General features: G+C 53.0%; 1 long non-coding RNA gene across 1 annotated transcript; it reads right to left on the reverse strand.

The window, feature by feature from the left end:
• Positions 1-17,035: 17,035 nt before the first annotated feature.
• Positions 17,036-17,976, reverse strand: LOC128918669 (uncharacterized). Its single transcript, XR_008469662.1, has 3 exons — positions 17,941-17,976; positions 17,801-17,862; positions 17,036-17,601 (listed from the first exon to the last, which is right to left on the reverse strand). It is a non-coding gene; the product is annotated as an uncharacterized LOC128918669 (long non-coding RNA).
• Positions 17,977-18,823: the final 847 nt, after the last annotated feature.

An 18,823-nucleotide genomic window follows, 5' to 3' on the forward strand; every position in this document is an offset into this window, starting at 1 on the left:
TTTCCAAGGAGGCACGGCTTTCCCTCCTGGCTCTTCGGGCGTGGGAGCTGTCGCCAGAGCCGCAGCCCTACCGGAAAATGCTTCGCAGGCTGGCGCAGCGGCGCCACGTGGTCGCAGGTGTCGCCGAGGCTGACGGCCGCCGGAAAGCCCGCAGCCCCACGGGCTGTGGGGCCACGCGAGCGGCTGCCAAAGAGCTTTCCAACCAGGCACGGCTTTCCCTCCTGGCTCTTCGGGCGTGGGAGATGTCGCCAGAGCCGCGGCCTTACCGGAAAATGCTTCGCAGGCTGGCGCGGCGGCGCCACGTGGGCGCCGGTGTCGCCGAGGCTGACGGCCGCCGGAAAGCCCGCAGCCCCACGGGCTGTGGGGCCACGCGAGCGGCTGCCAAAGAGCTTTCCAACCAGGAACGGCTTTCCCTCCTGGCTCTTCGGGCGTGGGAGCTGTCGCCAGAGCCGCGGCCCTACCAGAAAATGCTTCGCAGGCTGGCGCGGCGGCGCCACGTGGGCACCGGTGTCGCCGAGGCTGACGGCCGCCGGAAAGCCCGCAGCCCCACGGGCTGTGGGGCCACGCGAGCGGCTGCCAAAGAGCTTTCCAACGAGGCACGGCTTTCCCTCCTGGCTCTTCGGGCGTGGGAGCTGCCGCCAGAGCCGCGGCCCTACCGGAAAATGCTTCGCAGGCTGGCGCAGCGGCGCCACGTGGGCGCCGGTGTCGCCGAGGCTGACGGCCGCCGGAAAGCCCGCAGCCCCACGGGCTGTGGGGCCACGCCAGCGGCTGCCAAAGAGCTTTCCAACGAGGCACGGCTTTCCCTCCTGGCTCTTCGGGCGTGGGAGCTGTCGCCAGAGCCGCGGCCCTACCGGAAAATGCTTCGCAGGCTGGTGCGGCGGCGTCACGTGGGCGCCGGTGTCACTGAGGCTGACGGCTGCCAGAAAGCCCGCAGCCCCACGGGCTGTGGGGCCACGCGAGCGGCTGCCAAAGAGCTTTCCAAGGAGGCACGGCTTTCCCTCCTGGCTCTTCGGGCGTGGGAGCTGTCGCCAGAGCCGCGGCCCTACCGGAAAATGCTTCGCAGGCTGGCGCGGCGGCGCCACGTTGGCGCCGGTGTCGCCGAGGCTGACGGCCGCCGGAAAGCCCGCAGCCCCACGGGCTGTGGGGCCACGCGAGCGGCTGCCAAAGAGCTTTCCAACCAGGCACGGCTTTCCCTCCTGGCTCTTCGGGCGTGGGAGCTGTCGCCAGAGCCGCGACCCTACCGGAAAATGCTTCGCAGGCTGGTGCGGCGGCGTCACGTGGGCGCCGGTGTCGCCGAGGCTGACGGCCGCCGGAAAGCCCGCAGCCCCACGGGCTGTGGGGCCACGCGAGCGGCTGCCAAAGAGCTTTCCAAGGAGGCACGGCTTTCCCTCCTGGCTCTTCGGGCGTGGGAGCTGTCGCCAGAGCCGCGGCCCTACCGGAAAATGCTTCGCAGGCTGGCGCAGCGGCGCCACGTGGGCGCCGGTGTCGCCGAGGCTCACGGCCGCCGGAAAGCCCGCAGCCCCACGGGCTGTGGGGCCACACGAGCGGCTGCCAAAGAGCTTTCCAACGAGGCACGGCTTTCCCTCCTGGCTCTTCGGGCGTGGGAGCTGTCGCCAGAGCCGCGGCCCTACCAGAAAATGCTTCACAGGATGGCGCAGCGGCGCCACGTGGTCGCAGGTGTCACCGAGGCTGACGGCCGCCGGAAAGCCCGCAGCCCCACGGGCTGTGGGGCCACGCGAGCGGCTGCCAAAGAGCTTTCCAAGGAGGCACGGCTTTCCCTCCTGGCTCTTCGGGCGTGGGAGCTGTCGCCAGAGCCGCGGCCCTACCGGAAAATGCTTCGCAGGCTGGTGCGGCGGCGTCACGTGGGCACCGGTGTTGCCGAGGCTGACGGCCGCCGGAAAGCCCACACCCCCACGGGCTGTGGGGCCACACGAGCGGCTGCCAAAGAGCTTTCCAACGAGGCACGGCTTTCGCTCCTGGCTCTTCGGGCGTGGGAGCTGTCGCCAGAGCCGCGGCCCTACCGGAAAATGCTTTGAAGGCTGGTGCGGCGGCGTCACGTGGGCGCCGGTGTTGCCGAGGCTGACGGCCGCCGGAAAGCCCACACCCCCACGGGCTGTGGGGCCACACGAGCGGCTGCCAAAGAGCTTTCCAACGAGGCACGGCTTTCGCTCCTGGCTCTTCGGGCGTGGGAGCTGTCGCCAGAGCCGCGGCCCTACCGGAAAATGCTTTGAAGGCTGGTGCGGCGGCGTCACGTGGGCGCCGGTGTCGCCGAGGCTGATGGCCGCCGGAAAGCCCGCAGCCCCACGGGCTGTGGGGCCACGCGAGCGGCTGCCAAAGAGCTTTCCAACGAGGCACGGCTTTCCCTCCTGGATCTTCGGGCGTGGGAGCTGTCGCCAGAGCCGCGGCCCTACCGGAAAATGCTTCGCAGGCTGGTGCGGCGGCGTCACGTGGGCACCGGTGTTGCCGAGGCTGACGGCCGCCGGAAAGCCCGCAGCCCCACGGGCTGTGGGGCCACGCGAGCGGCTGCCAAAGAGCTTTCCAACGAGGCACGGCTTTCCCTCCTGGCTCTTCGGGCGTGGGAGCTGTCGCCAGAGCCGCGGCCCTACCGGAAAATGCTTCGCAGGCTGGCGCGGCGGCGCCACGTGGGCACCGGTGTCGCCGAGGCTCACGGCCGCCGGAAAGCCCGCAGCCCCACGGGCTGTGGGGCCATGCGACCGGCTGCCAAAGAGCTTTCCAACGAGGCACGGCTTTCCCTCCTGGCTCTTCGGGCGTGGGAGCTGTCGCCAGAGCCGCGGCCCTACCGGAAAATCCTTTGAAGGCTGGTGCGGCGGCGTCACGTGGGCGCCGGTGTCGCCGAGGCTGACGGCCGCCGGAAAGCCCGCAGCCCCACGGGCTGTGGGGCCACGCGAGCGGCTGCCAAAGAGCTTTCCAACCAGGCACGGCTTTCCCTCCTGGCTCTTCGGGCGTGGGAGCTGCCGCCAGAGCTGCGGCCCTACCGGAAAATGCTTCGCAGGCTGTCGCAGCGGCGCCACGTGGGCGCCGGTGTCGCCGAGGCTGACGGCCGCCGGAAAGCCCGCAGCCCCACGGGCTGTGGGGCCACGCGAGCGGCTGCCAAAGAGAGAAAAGAAAACAAGGGGAGAAAAGGGGCAGAAGAGAAGAAAACAAGGGGAGAAAAGGGGCAGAAGAGAAGAAAACAAGGGGAGAAAAGGGGCAGAAGAGAAGAAAACAAGGGGAGAAAAGGGGCAGAAGAGAAGAAAACAAGGGGAGAAAAGGGGCAGAAGAGAAGAAAACAAGGGGAGAAAAGGGGCAGAAGAGAAGAAAACAAGGGGAGAAAAGGGGCAGAAGAGAAGAAAACAAGGGGAGAAAAGGGGCAGAAGAGAAGAAAAAAGGGGGCTGTGGACGAAGAGGAAAAAAACAACAAGCGGCTGTGGGAAGAATAAAAAAAGGGGGTGGCTGTGAAAAGAGAAGAAAAAAAGAAGGGGAGAAAAGGGGCGGAAGAGAAGAAAAAAACAACAAGCGGCTGTGGAAAGAGTAGAAAAAAAAAGGGGGCGGCTGTGGAAAGAGTAGAAAAAAAAAGGGGGCGGCTGTGGAAAGAGTAGAAAAAAAAAGGGGGCGGCTGTGGAAAGAGTAGAAAAAAAAAGGGGGCGGCTGTGGAAAGAGTAGAAAAAAAAAGGGGGCGGCTGTGGAAAGAGTAGAAAAAAAAGGGGGCAGAGGGCCAGAAGGGGAAAAAAGGTGGGTAGAGGGGGTAAGAGAAGAAAAAGGGGGCTGGGAAGGAAGAGAAAAAAATAGGGGCAGCCTTTCAGAAGAGATGAAAAAAAAGGGGCTGGACTGGAAGAAAAGAAAAAGAATAAAGGGGAGCAGGGGGGCGGCTGTGGGAAGAGGAAAAAAAAGGGGGGCGGCCGTGGGAAGAGGAAAAAAAAGGGGGGCGGCCGTGGGAAGAGGAAAAAAAAGGGGGGCGGCCGTTCAGAATAGAAGAAAAAAGGGGGCTGGACAGGTAGAAAAGGCAAAAGAGCAGGGGGTGGTGGGGAAGAGAAAAAAGGGGGGACGGGGGGAGCAGAGGGGCTGAGAGGAAAAAAAGGGGGAAAGAAGCAGAGGAGGAAAAAAGGGGGCGGCTGTGGGGAAGTGAAAAATAAGGGCGGCTGTGGGGAAGGGAAGAAAAAGGGTGCAGGGGGGTGGAAGAGGAAAAACAGCACATGGCATTTGCAGAGAAGAAAAAGGGGGGTAAGAGGCGGAGAGGGAAAAGAGGGGGCTGGGAATGGGCGGGAGAGGGAAAAGAGGGGGCTGGGGAGGAAGAGGAAGAAAAAAACAAGGGGCAGCTGTGGGAAGAGTAGAAAAAAAGGGGACAGAGGGGCAAAAGAGGAAAAAAGAGGGGTAGAGGAAGTAAGATAAAAAGGGGGGTAGAGAAATTAAGAGAAAAGAGGGGGGCAGCAATGAGAAGAGAAGGAAAAGGGGGCTGGGAAGGAAGAGGAAAAAATAGGGGCGGCCGTTTGGAAGACGAGAAAAAAGGGGGCAGCGGGGGAAGAAAAGAAAAAAGGGGACCAGGGGGTCAAAAAGAAGGAAAAAAGGGGGGCAGTGGGAAGAGAAAAAAAAAGGGGGCAGAAGGGCGGAAGAGGAAAAATAAGGGGGGGAACGGGGGCGGCTGTGGGGAGAGAAGAAAAAAAAAGGGGGACAGAGGGGCGGAAGAGGAAAAAGGTGGGGAGGAAGGGGCGGAAGAGTAGAAGAAAGGGGCTGGTTGAAGGGAGAGAAGAATAACGGGGGAGAAAAAGGGGCCGGGAGAGAAGAAAAACGGGGGGGAGAAAGGGGCCGGGAGAGAAGAAAAACGGGGGGGAGAAAGGGGCCGGGAGAGAAGAAAAACGGGGGGGAGAAAGGGGCCGGGAGAGAAGAAAAACGGGGGGGAGAAAGGGGCCGGGAGAGAAGAAAAACGACGGGCGGCTGTGGGGAGAGAAGAGAAAAAGGGGGGCAGAGGGGCAGAAGAGGGGAAAAGGTGGGGGTGAAGGGGCGGAAGATAGGAAAAAAGGTGGGGGAAATGGGCGTAAGAGAAGGAAAAAAACAACAGGCAGCTGTGGGAAGAGTAGAAAAAAGGGGCAGGCTGTAGGAAGGAAGAGGAAACAAAAGGGGGAAAAGGGGCAGAAGAGGAAAAAAGGGGGCGGCTGTGGGAAGAGTAGAAGCAAAGGGGGCAGCTGTGGGAAGAGTAGAAGCAAAGGGGAGCAGGGGGGCATAAAGAAGGAAAAAAGGGGGGCGGCCGGGGAAGGGAAAAAAGTGGGGTGGTGGGAAGAGACAAAAAAAGGGAGCAGAAGGGTGGCAGAGGAAAAAAAAGGGGGCTGGGGAGGAAGAGGAGGAAAAAAAACAACAGGGGCTGGGGAGGAAGAGGAGGGAAAAAACAACAGGGGCTGGGGAGGAAGAGGAGGGAAAAAACAACAGGGGGCTGTGGGAAGAGTCGAAAAAAGGGGATGGCTTTAGAGAGAGAAGAAAAGAGGGGGCAGAAGGCCGGAAGAGGAAAAAATGGGGTGAAAAGGGACGGAAGAGAAGAAAAAAGGGGGTTGGGGAGGAAGAGGAATAAAAAAGATCGGCGGTGGGGGTAGAGAAGAAAAAAGGGGAGCACGGAGGCAAAAAGAAGGAAAAAGGGGGGCGGTGGGGGAAGGAAAAAAATGGGGGCGGTGGGAAGAGAAGAAAAAAGGGGGCAGAAGGGCATAAGAGGACAAATAAGGGGGGAACAGGGTGCGGCTGTGGGGAGAGAAGAAAAAAAGGGGGGGAAAGGGGCGGGAGAGAAGAAAAAAAGGGGGGGAAAGGGGCGGGAGAGAAGAAAAAAAGGGGGGGAAAGGGGCGGGAGAGAAGGAAAAAGGGGGGGAAAGGGGCGGGAGAGAAGGAAAAAGGGGGGGAAAGGGGCGGGAGAGAAGGAAAAAGGGGGGGAAAGGGGCGGGAGAGAAGGAAAAAGGGGGGGAAAGGGGCGGGAGAGAAGGAAAAAGGGGGGGAAAGGGGCGGGAGAGAAGGAAAAAGGGGGTTGGGGAGGAAGACGAATAAAAAGACGGGTGGTGGGGGAAGAAAAGAAAAAAGGGGTGCAGGGAGGCAAAAAGAAGGAAAAAGGGGGGCGGTGGGGGAAGGAAAAAAATGGGGGCGGTGGGAAGAGAAGAAAAAGGGGGGCAGAAGGGCGTAAGAGGACAAATAAGGGGGGAACAGGGGGCGGCTGTGGGGAGGGAAAAAAAAAGGGGGCAGAAGGGGCGGAAGAGAAGAAAAAAGGCGGCTGGGGAGGAAGAGGAGGAAAAAACAACAGGGGGTTGTAGGAAGAGTAGAAAGAGGGGCGGGCTGTGGGAAGTGAAGAAAAACGGGGGAAAGGGGCGGGAGAGGGGAAAAAAAAGGGGGGAAAGGGGCGGGAGAGGGAAAAAAAAGGGGGGCGGTGGGAAGAGAAGAAAAAAGGGGGAAAGGGGGCGGAAGAGGAGGGAAAAAAACAACAGGCAGCTGTGGGAAGGGCAGAGAAAAAAGGGGCGGGCTGTGGGAAGGAAGAGAAAACAAAAAGGGGGCAGAGGGGCGGAAGAGGAAAAAAGTTGGGGAGGAAGGGGCGGAAGAGGAGGAAAAAAACAACAGGCAGCTGTGGGAAGGGCAGAGAAAAAAGGGGCGGGCTTTGGAGAGAGAAGAAAAAAGGGGGCGAAAAGGGCCGGAAGAGGAAAGCAAAAAGGGGGCGAAAAGGGCCGGAAGAGGAAAGCAAAAAGGGGGCGAAAAGGGCCGGAAGAGGAAAGCAAAAAGGGGGCGAAAAGGGCCGGAAGAGGAAAGCAAAAAGGGGGCGAAAAGGGCCGGAAGAGGAAAGCAAAAAGGGGGCGAAAAGGGCCGGAAGAGGAAAGCAAAAAGGGGGCGAAAAGGGCCGGAAGAGGAAAGCAAAAAGGGGGCGAAAAGGGCCGGAAGAGGAAAGCAAAGGCGTCTGTGAGGAGGAAAAAAAAAAAATGACAGGCGTCTGTGAGGAGGAAAAGAAAAAATGACAGGCGGCTGTGAGGAGGAAAAGAAAAAAGGGAAGCACAGGGGCAAAAAGAAGGAAAAGAGGGGGCGGCTGTGGGGAGAGAATAAAAAAAAGGGGGCGGCTGTGGGGACGGGAAGAAAAAGGGGGTAGGGGGCTGGAAAGGAAGAAAAGAGAGGCAGGGTTGCGGAAGAGGAAAGAAAGGGGGTTGCCTTAGGGAGAAAAGAAAAAGGCGAGGGGGAAAGGGGCGGAAGAGGGGAAAAAAGGGGGGGAAGGGGCGGAAGAGGGGAAAAAGGGGGCTGGGGAGGAAGAGGAGGAAAAAAACGATGGGCAGCTGTTGGAGGAGCAGAAAAAAAGGGGGCGGCTGTGGGAAGGAGGAAGAAATAAAAGGGGGACAGGAGGTCGGAAGAGAAAAAATGGGGCGGAGGGCATAAGAGAAAAAAAGGGGGGTGGCAGTGGGAAGAGAAGAAAAAGGGGGCTGGGAAGGAAGAGGAAAAACGTAGGGGCGGCTGTGAGGAAGAGAAGAAAAAAGGGGTGGCGGGGTAAGAAAAGAAAAAACGGGGCTGGAAGGGAAGAAAAGAAAAAGGGCAGCAGGGGGGCGAGAAGGAGGAAAGAAGGGGGCGGTGGGAGGAGAAAGGGGCGGAAGAGGGAAAAAAGGGCGGGGGAAAAGGGGCAGAAGAGGGAAAAAAGGGCGGGGGAAAAGGGGCGGAAGAGGGAAAAAAGGGCGGGGGAAAAGGAGCGGAAGAGGGAAAAAAATGACAGGCGGCTGTGGGAAGAGTAGAAAAAAGGGGGGCGGCTGTGGGAAGAGAAGAAAAAAAGGGTGGCAGAGGGGCAGAAGAGGTAAAAAAGGGGGCAGCCTTGGAGAGAAGAAAAAAAGGGTGGCAGAGGGGCAGAAGAGGTAAAAAAGGGGGCAGCCTTGGAGAGAAGAAAAAAAGGGTGGCAGAGGGGCAGAAGAGGTAAAAAAGGGGGCAGCCTTGGAGAGAAGAAAAAAAGGGTGGCAGAGGGGCAGAAGAGGTAAAAAAGGGGGCAGCCTTGGAGAGAAGAAAAAAAGGGTGGCAGAGGGGCAGAAGAGGTAAAAAAGGGGGCAGCCTTGGAGAGAAGAAAAAAAGGGTGGCAGAGGGGCAGAAGAGGTAAAAAAGGGGGCAGCCTTGGAGAGAAGAAAAAAAGGGTGGCAGAGGGGCAGAAGAGGTAAAAAAGGGGGCAGCCTTGGAGAGAAGAAAAAAAGGGTGGCAGAGGGGCAGAAGAGGTAAAAAAGGGGGCAGCCTTGGAGAGAAGAAAAAAAGGGTGGCAGAGGGGCAGAAGAGGTAAAAAAGGGGGCAGCCTTGGAGAGAAGAAAAAAAGGGTGGCAGAGGGGCAGAAGAGGTAAAAAAGGGGGCAGCCTTGGAGAGAAGAAAAAAAGGGTGGCAGAGGGGCAGAAGAGGTAAAAAAGGGGGCAGCCTTGGAGAGAAGAAAAAAAGGGTGGCAGAGGGGCAGAAGAGGTAAAAAAGGGGGCAGCCTTGGAGAGAAGAAAAAAAGGGTGGCAGAGGGGCAGAAGAGGTAAAAAAGGGGGCAGCCTTGGAGAGAAGAAAAAAAGGGTGGCAGAGGGGCAGAAGAGGTAAAAAAGGGGGCAGCCTTGGAGAGAAGAAAAAAAGGGTGGCAGAGGGGCAGAAGAGGTAAAAAAGGGGGCAGCCTTGGAGAGAAAAAACGTGGCGGCTGTGGGAAGGGGAGAGAAAAAACGTGGCGGCTGTGGGAAGGGGAGAGAAAAAACGTGGCGGCTGTGGGAAGGGGAGAGAAAAAACGTGGCGGCTGTGGGAAGGGGAGAGAAAAAACGTGGCGGCTGTGGGAAGGGGAGAGAAAAAACGTGGCGGCTGTGGGAAGGGGAGAGAAAAAACGTGACGGCTGTGGGAATGAGGAAGAAACAAAAAGGGGACCAAAGGGTGGAAGAGAAAAAAAGGGGGCGGCTGGGAAGGAAGAGAAGAGAAAAAAAGGGGGCGGCTGGGAAGGAAGAGAAGAGAAAAAAAGGGGGCGGCTGGGAAGGAAGAGAAGAGAAAAAAAGGGGGCGGCTGGGAAGGAAGAGAAGAGAAAAAAAGGGGGCGGCTGGGAAGGAAGAGAAGAAAAAAAAAGGGGGCGGCTGGGAAGGAAGAGAAGAGAAAAAAAGGGGGCGGCTGGGAAGGAAGAGAAGAGAAAAAAAGGGGGCGGCTGGGAAGGAAGAGAAGAAAAAAAAAGGGGGGCGGAAGGGGCAGAGGAGGAGGAAAAAAGGGGGGCGGAAGGGGCAGAGGAGGAGGAAAAAAGGGGGGCGGAAGGGGCAGAGGAGGAGGAAAAAAGGGGGGCGGAAGGGGCAGAGGAGGAGGAAAAAAGGGGGGCGGAAGGGGCAGAGGAGGAGAAAAAAAATGACGGGGGGCTGTGGAAAGGGTAGAGAAAAAAGGGGCGGCTGTGGAAAGGGTAGAGAAAAAAGGGGCGGCTGTGGGGGGAGCAGAGAGAAAAAAGGGGCGGCTGTGGGGGGAGCAGAGAGAAAAAAGGGGCGGCTGTGGGGGGAGCAGAGAGAAAAAAGGGGCGGCTGTGGGGGGAGCAGAGAGAAAAAAGGGGCGGCTGTGGGGGGAGCAGAGAGAAAAAAGGGGCGGCTGTGGGGGGAGCAGAGAGAAAAAAGGGGCGGCTGTGGGGGGAGCAGAGAGAAAAAAGGGGCGGCTGTGGGGGGAGCAGAGAGAAAAAAGGGGCGGCTGTGGGGGGAGCAGAGAGAAAAAAGGGGCGGCTGTGGGGGGAGCAGAGAGAAAAAAGGGGCGGCTGTGGGGGGAGCAGAGAGAAAAAAGGGGCGGCTGTGGGGGGAGCAGAGAGAAAAAAGGGGCGGCTGTGGGGGGAGCAGAGAGGAAAAGGGGGCGGCTGTGGGGGGAGCGGAAGAAAAGGGGGCGGCTGTGGGGGGAGCGGAAGAAAAGGGGGCGGCTGTGGGGGGAGCGGAAGAAAAGGGGGCGGCTGTGGGGGGAGCGGAAGAAAAGGGGGCGGCTGTGGGGGGAGCGGAAGAAAAGGGGGCGGCTGTGGGGGGAGCGGAAGAAAAGGGGGCGGCTGTGGGGGGAGCGGAAGAAAAGGGGGCGGCTGTGGGGGGAGCGGAAGAAAAGGGGGCGGCTGTGGGGGGAGCGGAAGAAAAGGGGGCGGCTGTGGGGGGAGCGGAAGAAAAGGGGGCGGCTGTGGGGGGAGCGGAAGAAAAGGGGGCGGCTGTGGGGGGAGCGGAAGAAAAGGGGGCGGCTGTGGGGGGAGCGGAAGAAAAGGGGGCTGGACTGATAGAAAAGAAGGAAAAACGGGGGGCAGCTGAGGGGAAGAGAAAAAGGGGAGGGCGAGAAAAAAAAGGGGGGCGGCTGAGGGGGAAGGGAAGGGCGAGAAAAAAAATGGGGGCGGCTGAGGGGGAAGGGAAGAGGAAAATATAATGGGGGGGTAGAAGGGCAGAAGAGAAAAAAAGGGGGCGGCTGGCGGGGGGAAGGGAGGGGAAAAAAGGGGCAGCTGTGGAAGGAAGCCATTTATAACATTATACAGAGCGGTGCCTGGCACTACACACTCAAATAAAGAACAGCCAATGGAAAAATTGAAAATACATTGCCATCAAACATTAGAAAACATCAGATGTCATTCAAGACAACGACAGAGCGACACAACAGAAGGCGTAACACAATACTGGGCAGTACAAGGCAATATACAGCCAAACAAAGAACAACTGATGAAAAATTCACAACAGAGTGCAGTCTTATGACAATCTCCAAAGCGACCTTTACAACAATGACAGGGCGATACAATGCCACACACTACAGTATACAGGGCAGTACAACCCAATACGCAGACAAGTAAGCGACAGCCAATTACAAGACCCACAATACAGTACACTGCAATGCCAGACAGTCTCAGATGTCGGTCAAGACAATGACAGGGCAATGCAGTGCAAGACATAACATTATGCGGGTCAGTACAAGGCAATACACAGTCAAATAAAGACCAGGAAATTACAATACCCAAAACACACTGCAGTACAATGGCAAATCCCACGTGTCAGTCGAGACAATGTCAACGCAAAACGGAACACCACGCAGGGCAGTCCAAGGCAATACACAGTCAAATAAAGCACAGCCAGTCAGAAAACCCACACTACGCTGCCGTACAATCTCAAAAAGTCGCAGATGGCAGTCAAGACAATTACCGGGCAATACAGTGCAAGATGTGACACAATACAGTCCGGCGCAAGGCAATACATAGCCAAATAAAGAACAGACAGTTAAAAAATTCACAATGCAGTGCACTACTATGATACAATGGATCAGATGGCAATCAAGACGATGACAGGGCAATACAAGGCAAGACACAACACCATACGGGGACAGACAAGGCAATATGCGGTTGTTGCGGGCAGAGCCATTAACTTCACTCCTGAGAGAGAAGTCAAGAAACATTTAGAAACACACACACAGTGATTCTCCAAAGGTAGCAGTGCACGTGACAGTGTTTTACCAGATTCCATGGCCACGCACCCCGGATGATTTACTGCATAGGGGCCAGGGTCAGACAAGCTGTCTGGGAGACCCTCCCGTTGAGCCACAAGGCTCAGAAAGGACCCCCTTGCTTTCTAAACTCCTTCTCGGAGAGGAGTCTAGGTGCAGCTGGATCCGATCCTTGCCTTGGACTTGGTCAACGGTTTACCTCTAGAGGATTACACCTGCACCATCAACCCATTATACCACTCAGCTAAGATTGCTAAATTTGGCATGTTATTAGTCACTTACCGAGAATCTGTTGCGGCAAGGCATCTCTCAGCCTTAAGGAACAGAACCTTACATGAGCATCCCCGCTCAATGGGAGGTGCTGGCGAATGGACCGCTGCCTTGCAAGAGAGCTCCAAGGGCTCTTGCCCTGTTGACTATTTGTAGAGGCAGCTAATTGACTTTTAGTCACATCAGTCTGGGAAAAAAATATCTAGGTCCCCACTCCATACGGCACCTTGACTCTGTCGCCTGTGAGGAGGGGAGAAAGGGACCACACCGCTACAACGGTCAAACAAAGAACAACCAATTCAATAATTCACAATACAGTGCAGTACAATCCCAGACAATCTAAAATAACAAGCAAGACAACATTGTCAGGGCAATACAACGCAAGAGAGAGTTATCCAGGGCAGTACAGCGCCATACGCAATCAAATAAAGAACCAACAATGAAGGAATTCACGGTACAGTGCCATACAATGGCAGACTATCTATCAGATGTCAGTCGAGACAACAACAGAGCAATACAATGCAAGGCATAACACGATATAAGGCACTACAAGACACTGCACTGTCAAAGAAACAACCGCCTATTAAAGAAGTCACAATACAGTGCAGTCCTGTGACAGAACATATAAAATGACTGTTGAAACAATGACAGGGCAATACAATGCAAGACGAAACACGATATGGGGCAGTACAAGGAAAAAACACAGGCATGTAAACAACCACCCCCTAAAAAAACCCCACAGTACAGTGCAGTACCATGCCAGAATATATCACTCAGGACTATTATATGGCAATACAATGCCAAACGTAACACAACACGGGGCAGTACAATGCAAAACAGAATTAAAGAAAGAACAACCTGTCAAAACCCCAACATACAAGGCAGTACTATCCCACGGAGCATCAGGTGCCGGTCGAGACAGTTACAGGACAACAGAATCCGAGACATAACGTTAGACAGCGCAGTACAGTGCAATAGTCAGTCAAATATACAACCGACGAAGGGACCCACAATACTGCGTGTTACAACGCCAACGGATGTGAGACAACAGGCAAGATAATGACAGAGCAATACAATGCACAACGTAAGACAATAGAGGGCAGTATAATGCTAAGATGCATCAGATGGCAGTCAAAACAATGACGCGGCAACACGATTAGAGACCCAACACAAAGGCGGTAACACGGCAATACATGGTTAAAGAACACCCGGTAAAACCCCCACGATACAGATGGCTACTGTCCAAGAGCATCTACAATGACAGTGAAGAGAATGACAGGGCAACGCAATGCAAGATGCAGCATGATACAGGGCACTACAAGGCAATACGCAGCCAAATCAAGAACAAACTTTTAAAAGAAACGGAATATGGAGCAGTACATACCAGAACAGATCAGATAGTCAGGGCGATTACAGGGCAATACAATTCAAGGCAACACACGATACCGGGCAGGACGACACAAGATGTAGTCAAATAATGAACCGCCAATTGAAAACCCACGGACAAGTGCACTGCAATCCCGGTCGCAGATGGCAGTTGATAAAACTGAGCAATAGAATCCAAGACTTAACATTATAGGGGACAGTATAATGCAATAGGCAGTCACATAGAGAACAAGCAATTATGAAACTGACAGTACAGTTCATTACGATGACAGAATATTTCAGATATCAATCGAGACGGTTCCAGAGCAATACAATACAAGACCTAACAATATACCGGGCGGTACAATCTGATACACAGTGAAATAAAAGCAACTGGTTATAGGACTGCATGGTACTGAGAATTTCTTTAACACAATCTCTAAACTGACAATAAATACAGTGACAGGGCTATACAATGCGAGACGTAGCATCACATCGGACAGTACAATCCAATACATGGTCATATAAAGAACAACAAATTATAGGACTGCACCGCATTATGAATCTTTTAACACAATCTGTAAAATGACAATCCAGACTACAACATGTCAATAGAATGCAAGACATAACAGTACAATGGGCAAAACCAGGCAATATGCAGTCAGAGACCAGCAAATTATAGCACAGCACTGTATTGCTAATTTTTTAACGCAACGTCTAAAATCAAACGAAACAATGACAGGGCAATACAATGCAAGACATAACATTGTACGTGTCAGTACAACCCAATACCTGGTCAAATAAACAGCAAACAGTTATAGGACTGCATGGGGTTGCGAACTTTTTAACGAATACACAGTCAAATAAAAAACAGCCACTTGTAGGACTGCAGTGGACTGTGAAATTTTTAACGCAACGTCTAAAATCACAAACACACCAGTGACAGGACAATACAATGCGAGACGTAACAGCGTACATGGCAGTACAATGCAATACACCATCAAATAAAAAACAGCTGATGAAGGAAGTGACAATATGGTGGCGTACAATGGCAGAATACATCAGATGACAATCAAGACAACAACAGAGCGATACAATGGAAGACGTAACACCACACGGGACAGTACGAGGCAATACACAGCCACTTAAGAACCCATGAAAGACATCACAATACAGTCCAGTCCTAGGACAGATTCTCTAACATGACCGTCAAGACGACAGGGCAATACAATGCAAGATGTAACACAGGCAATATGCAGTTGTGGCGGGCGCAGTGATAGAATTCACTCCTAAGAGAGAGGTAGAGAAACATTTACAAACATAACAGCAGTGATTCAACAAAGGTAGCAGTGCACGTGACAGCATTTTACCAGATTCCATGGCCACGCACCCCAGATTATTTCCTGCCTAGGGGCCAGGGTCAGACGAGCTGTCAGGGAGACCCTCCCCGTTGAGTCACGAGGCTCGGAAAGGACCCCCTTGCTTTCTAAACTCCTTCTCGGAGAGGAGTCTAGGTGCGGCTGGATCCAATCTTTGCCCCGGACTTGGGCAACAGTTTACCTCTTAAAGGATCATATCTGCGTGATCAAACCCTTTATATCGCTCAGCTAAGATTGTGAAGTCTGGCATGCTAGTCACTTACCCAGAATCTGTTGCGGCAAGGCATCTCTCAGCCTCAAAGAGCAGAACCTTAAGTGAGTGTCCCCAGGAAATGATGGCGAACAGGCCGCTGCCTTGCAAGAAAGCTCAAAGGGCTCTTGGTCTGTCCGCTAGTTATACACTAAGCTAACTGACTTCGTGTTTTGACTCTGTTGCCAGCCATTCCCAAAAGTTCAAGTGCCACTCGTAGCGACTCCTGCTAGTCCTTTTAGCTTAAGCAGCAGCCTGGGCGAAAAAGGGGGATGACATCGCAACAGCGGTCAAATACAGAACAACCGGTTAAAAATTGCACAATACAGTGCCAGACAGTCTAAAATAACTGGCAAGACAATGACAGGGCAATACAATGCAAGATCAAACCTTACACAGGGCAGTACAAGGCAACATACAATCAAATGCAGAACAGACAATGAAAGAATTGACGGTACATACAATGGTAGAATATATCAGATGTCAGCTGCCACAATGACAGAGCAATACGAGGCAAGACGTAACACGATACGGGGCCCTACCAGGCAATACAGTCAAAAAAACAACAACCCATGAAAGAATTCACAATACAGCATGGTCCTAGGACAGAACGTGTAAAATGACCATTGAGACAACAACAGGGCAATACGATGCAAGATGCAGCACCATACCAGGTGGTAAAAAGGCACCATGCAGCCAAATGAAGAACAACGGATTAAAAAACCCAGCATACGTTCAAACTGTAATACCAGAAAAGATCAGAAGGCAGTCAGGATAATGACAGCACTATAATGCGAGAAGTAACACAATACAGGGCAGTACAATGCATTACACAGTCAAATAAAGAAGAACCAATTAAAAAAAAAAAACACACAATACAGTGTGGTGCGATGCCAGAGTAGATCAGAATGCAGTCAAGACTAAAATGGGGCAATATAATGCAAGATGTTACACAACACAGGGCGGTACGAGGCGTTAGAAAGCCAAATGAAGGACAACCGATTAAAAAACCCACAATACAGTGTGGTACGAGGCCCAAACAGATCAGAAGGCAGTCAAGGCTATGACGGGGCAATATAATGCAAGACGTAACACAATAGAGGGCGGTACAAGGCATTACACAGTCAAAGAACAACCGATTAAAAAAAAAAAACACGTAATGTGGTGTGGTACAATGCCAGAATAGATCGCATAGCAGTCAAGAGCGTGACGGGGCAACACGATGCAAAACCAATACTGAGCCAGGCGGAGCAATACTATTTCAAATACACAACAATATAATATGGAACCGAATTCTTAAGCGTATGACGCAAGACCATCTCAAATGGCAGTCGAGGAAATTACTGAACGACGTAATGCAAAAACAACACGCTGCCCGGCAATGCAATATATGGTCAGGTACAAAACAATCCGTTCCAGAAACAACATATCAAACTGTACAACTCCACGGTCTCAGATGGCAGTCAAGACATATACAGAGCAATACCATGCAAGACGTAACACAACACAGGGCAATACGATAAAATACATAGGGTAACTTAAGAACGATGAATCAAAAAACCTGCAATACAGCGATTACAATGGCAGACGGCCTGAGACGGCAGTCGAGACGATTACGGGGCAATGCAACGCAAGACGAAACGCGATACGGGGCGGTACCCTGCAAAACCATCCCCAACGGCCATCAGGGAAATTACAGAGCAATATGATGCTAAAACAACACCCTGCCCGACAACACAATATATGGTCACGTACAAAACAATCCGTTAAAGAAACAACATACGGAGCAATACCGTGCGAGATGGTTTCAGATGGCAGTTAAGGAAAATACAGAGTGATGCGATGGAAAACTGAAATAGCGCCAAACAATGCAATACAATTTCAAATACACAGCCTTCAAATACACAACAAAATACTTAAGGATACAATGCCAGAGTGTCTCACGTGACAGTCAAAACAGTGACAGACCGAAACGATTTGAGACGTACCGTGATACAGGGCAGAACAATGCAATACGTGGTCAAAGAAAGAACAACCGAATAAAATAAATAATCCTTAGTACCATGCAGAATGACGACAGAATATATCAGACAACTGTCAAGACAATGACAAAGCCATATGCTGCAAAGCCAAAACACAGCCAGGCGACGCAATAGAGGTTCAAATACACAACCGTGCGATTCAAAACAAAATATGGAAGGCTACCATGCCTGATAATCTCAGATGGCAGTCAAGACAATGACTAAGCGATACGACACGAAACAGAGATACAGGCAGCCAAAGTGAAACAATTTAAAGTACAGACTGATGGAAAGCCACACAAAAACCAGAACTATACGATGTAATGCAGTCTGACGTGCCGGTCAAGACAATTACGGGGCGCTACAATGCAAGACCGATACAGAGCCAGGCAACGCAATACTATTTCAAATACACAATACAACACAAAACAAAAAAATACATAAGCATACAATGCAAGACAGTCTCAGACAGCAGTCAAGACAGTTACAGAGCAACGCAACTCAAAACCCGGCAACGCAATGCAGTCAGATGCAGAACAATCCATCAAAGTAACAACATGGCGAACGGTACAACATGACAGTCTCAGATGGCTGTCAAGACGATGACTGAGCAATACAGCACAAGACGTAATGGAATACAGGCGTTACCATGCTAGACCGTCTGAGACTGCAGACAAGAACACTACAGAGCGATACAATTCCAGGTTAAACACAATACAAGGCAGTGCAATGCAAGATAGTGTCACATAAGGTCAGGACAATTACTGCTCCGCTTATGTGCCCAAAGGGCACTGCTCCTGGAAAGCCTGGGGCACTACGCTAACTTTTAAATGCCTTGCTGCTATTTCCAACCCTGTCCTGGAAGCTCCGCTGCCAGTACCTCAACTTCGCTGAGGGCCGGGACTCTGGAGCCCTGCTGAACAAAAAAAAAAAAAGGTTACCATATATCAAATCGATTCATCCTGGAGTCACTGGGTTTCCTCTTCATCATCTGCAAAAACAAACAATGGAACCCCAATCTGCACAAAATGGTGCCATCAGGCACCATCGCGTCGTTAACACTAAGTTGTACTGCAATATCCCCCACATCATATGCGCTGTACCCTTCTGCTCACCTGCTCCTCATGGATTCCGGATTCGGACTTTGTGGCACTCTCTGGTTCTGGCACCTAAAAAACTTAAGACACACAATATTACTGTTGAGCTTACGGGAAACCACCACCCCCATGCGCTACCTCTCTACTACCCAGCTCACCTCCAACGCTCATCCGGCTCCGGATGCCTGTGGTGCCTGCAAAACCAAAGACAAACACTCCACTGAGCTGCAATATAGTACTGGGCTATTAGACACCATACATGTCCACAACTGCCTCACTTGCTGGGACTACTCAGTGGGCGTGCAGCATCACCCCTCTGACCCTGCGTGTCACACCAACCAAAGAAACACATGCTGAGATACCACTCAAAACCCTACAAATTCCCATCTCCCGGTCCCTCACCTTGCCTGCCCATCCTCCCGAGGCATGCAACCTGAAGGCTTGCAAACTGCCTGTAAAACCCAACCAACGTGAGTTGCTTAAAACTTGAAAGTTACTCCCTCTGAGGAAGATGTGATACTTCAGCCCATCCACCGCTGCTGACCTTGACTGACTCATCCCCATCCCCACATCCCATGTCATTCATTGCTTCAAAACTTCAAATTTAAAAGAACCAATACATACAGTACTGAAAGCCACATCTTCTCTCTAATACCACATGCTGACTCACCTTCTTACATTGCTCTCCTCTTCTACGCTGCCCTGCTGAGCTTGTCCTGTTGCATCTGCAAGAATGACATTAGAGAAATCACCCTGAGGCAGAGCAATAGAATCACAACAACAAAAAGTCTTGCACCTTTTTACAAATACCATTTAAGGTCCAAATACAACCGTACACAAAGAAAATTACAAAAAAAATCCACACCAAAACCAGCCATACCCTCTTCCACATGAACTCTTCTTCACTACTGCTGTATTGCCTTTCCAACATGCCTCTGCTCTTTCCAAAGAAAACAGAAGAGGTATCTACACAGCCTCCCGATGGCTACCCTGAGATAACTCTAACACCTTTGCCCCAATCTACATAGATTCATGTACTAC

Source organism: Rissa tridactyla, chromosome 17, assembly GCF_028500815.1.
Source record: "Rissa tridactyla isolate bRisTri1 chromosome 17, bRisTri1.patW.cur.20221130, whole genome shotgun sequence".
In the NCBI taxonomy this organism is placed as follows: Eukaryota; Metazoa; Chordata; class Aves; order Charadriiformes; family Laridae; genus Rissa; species Rissa tridactyla.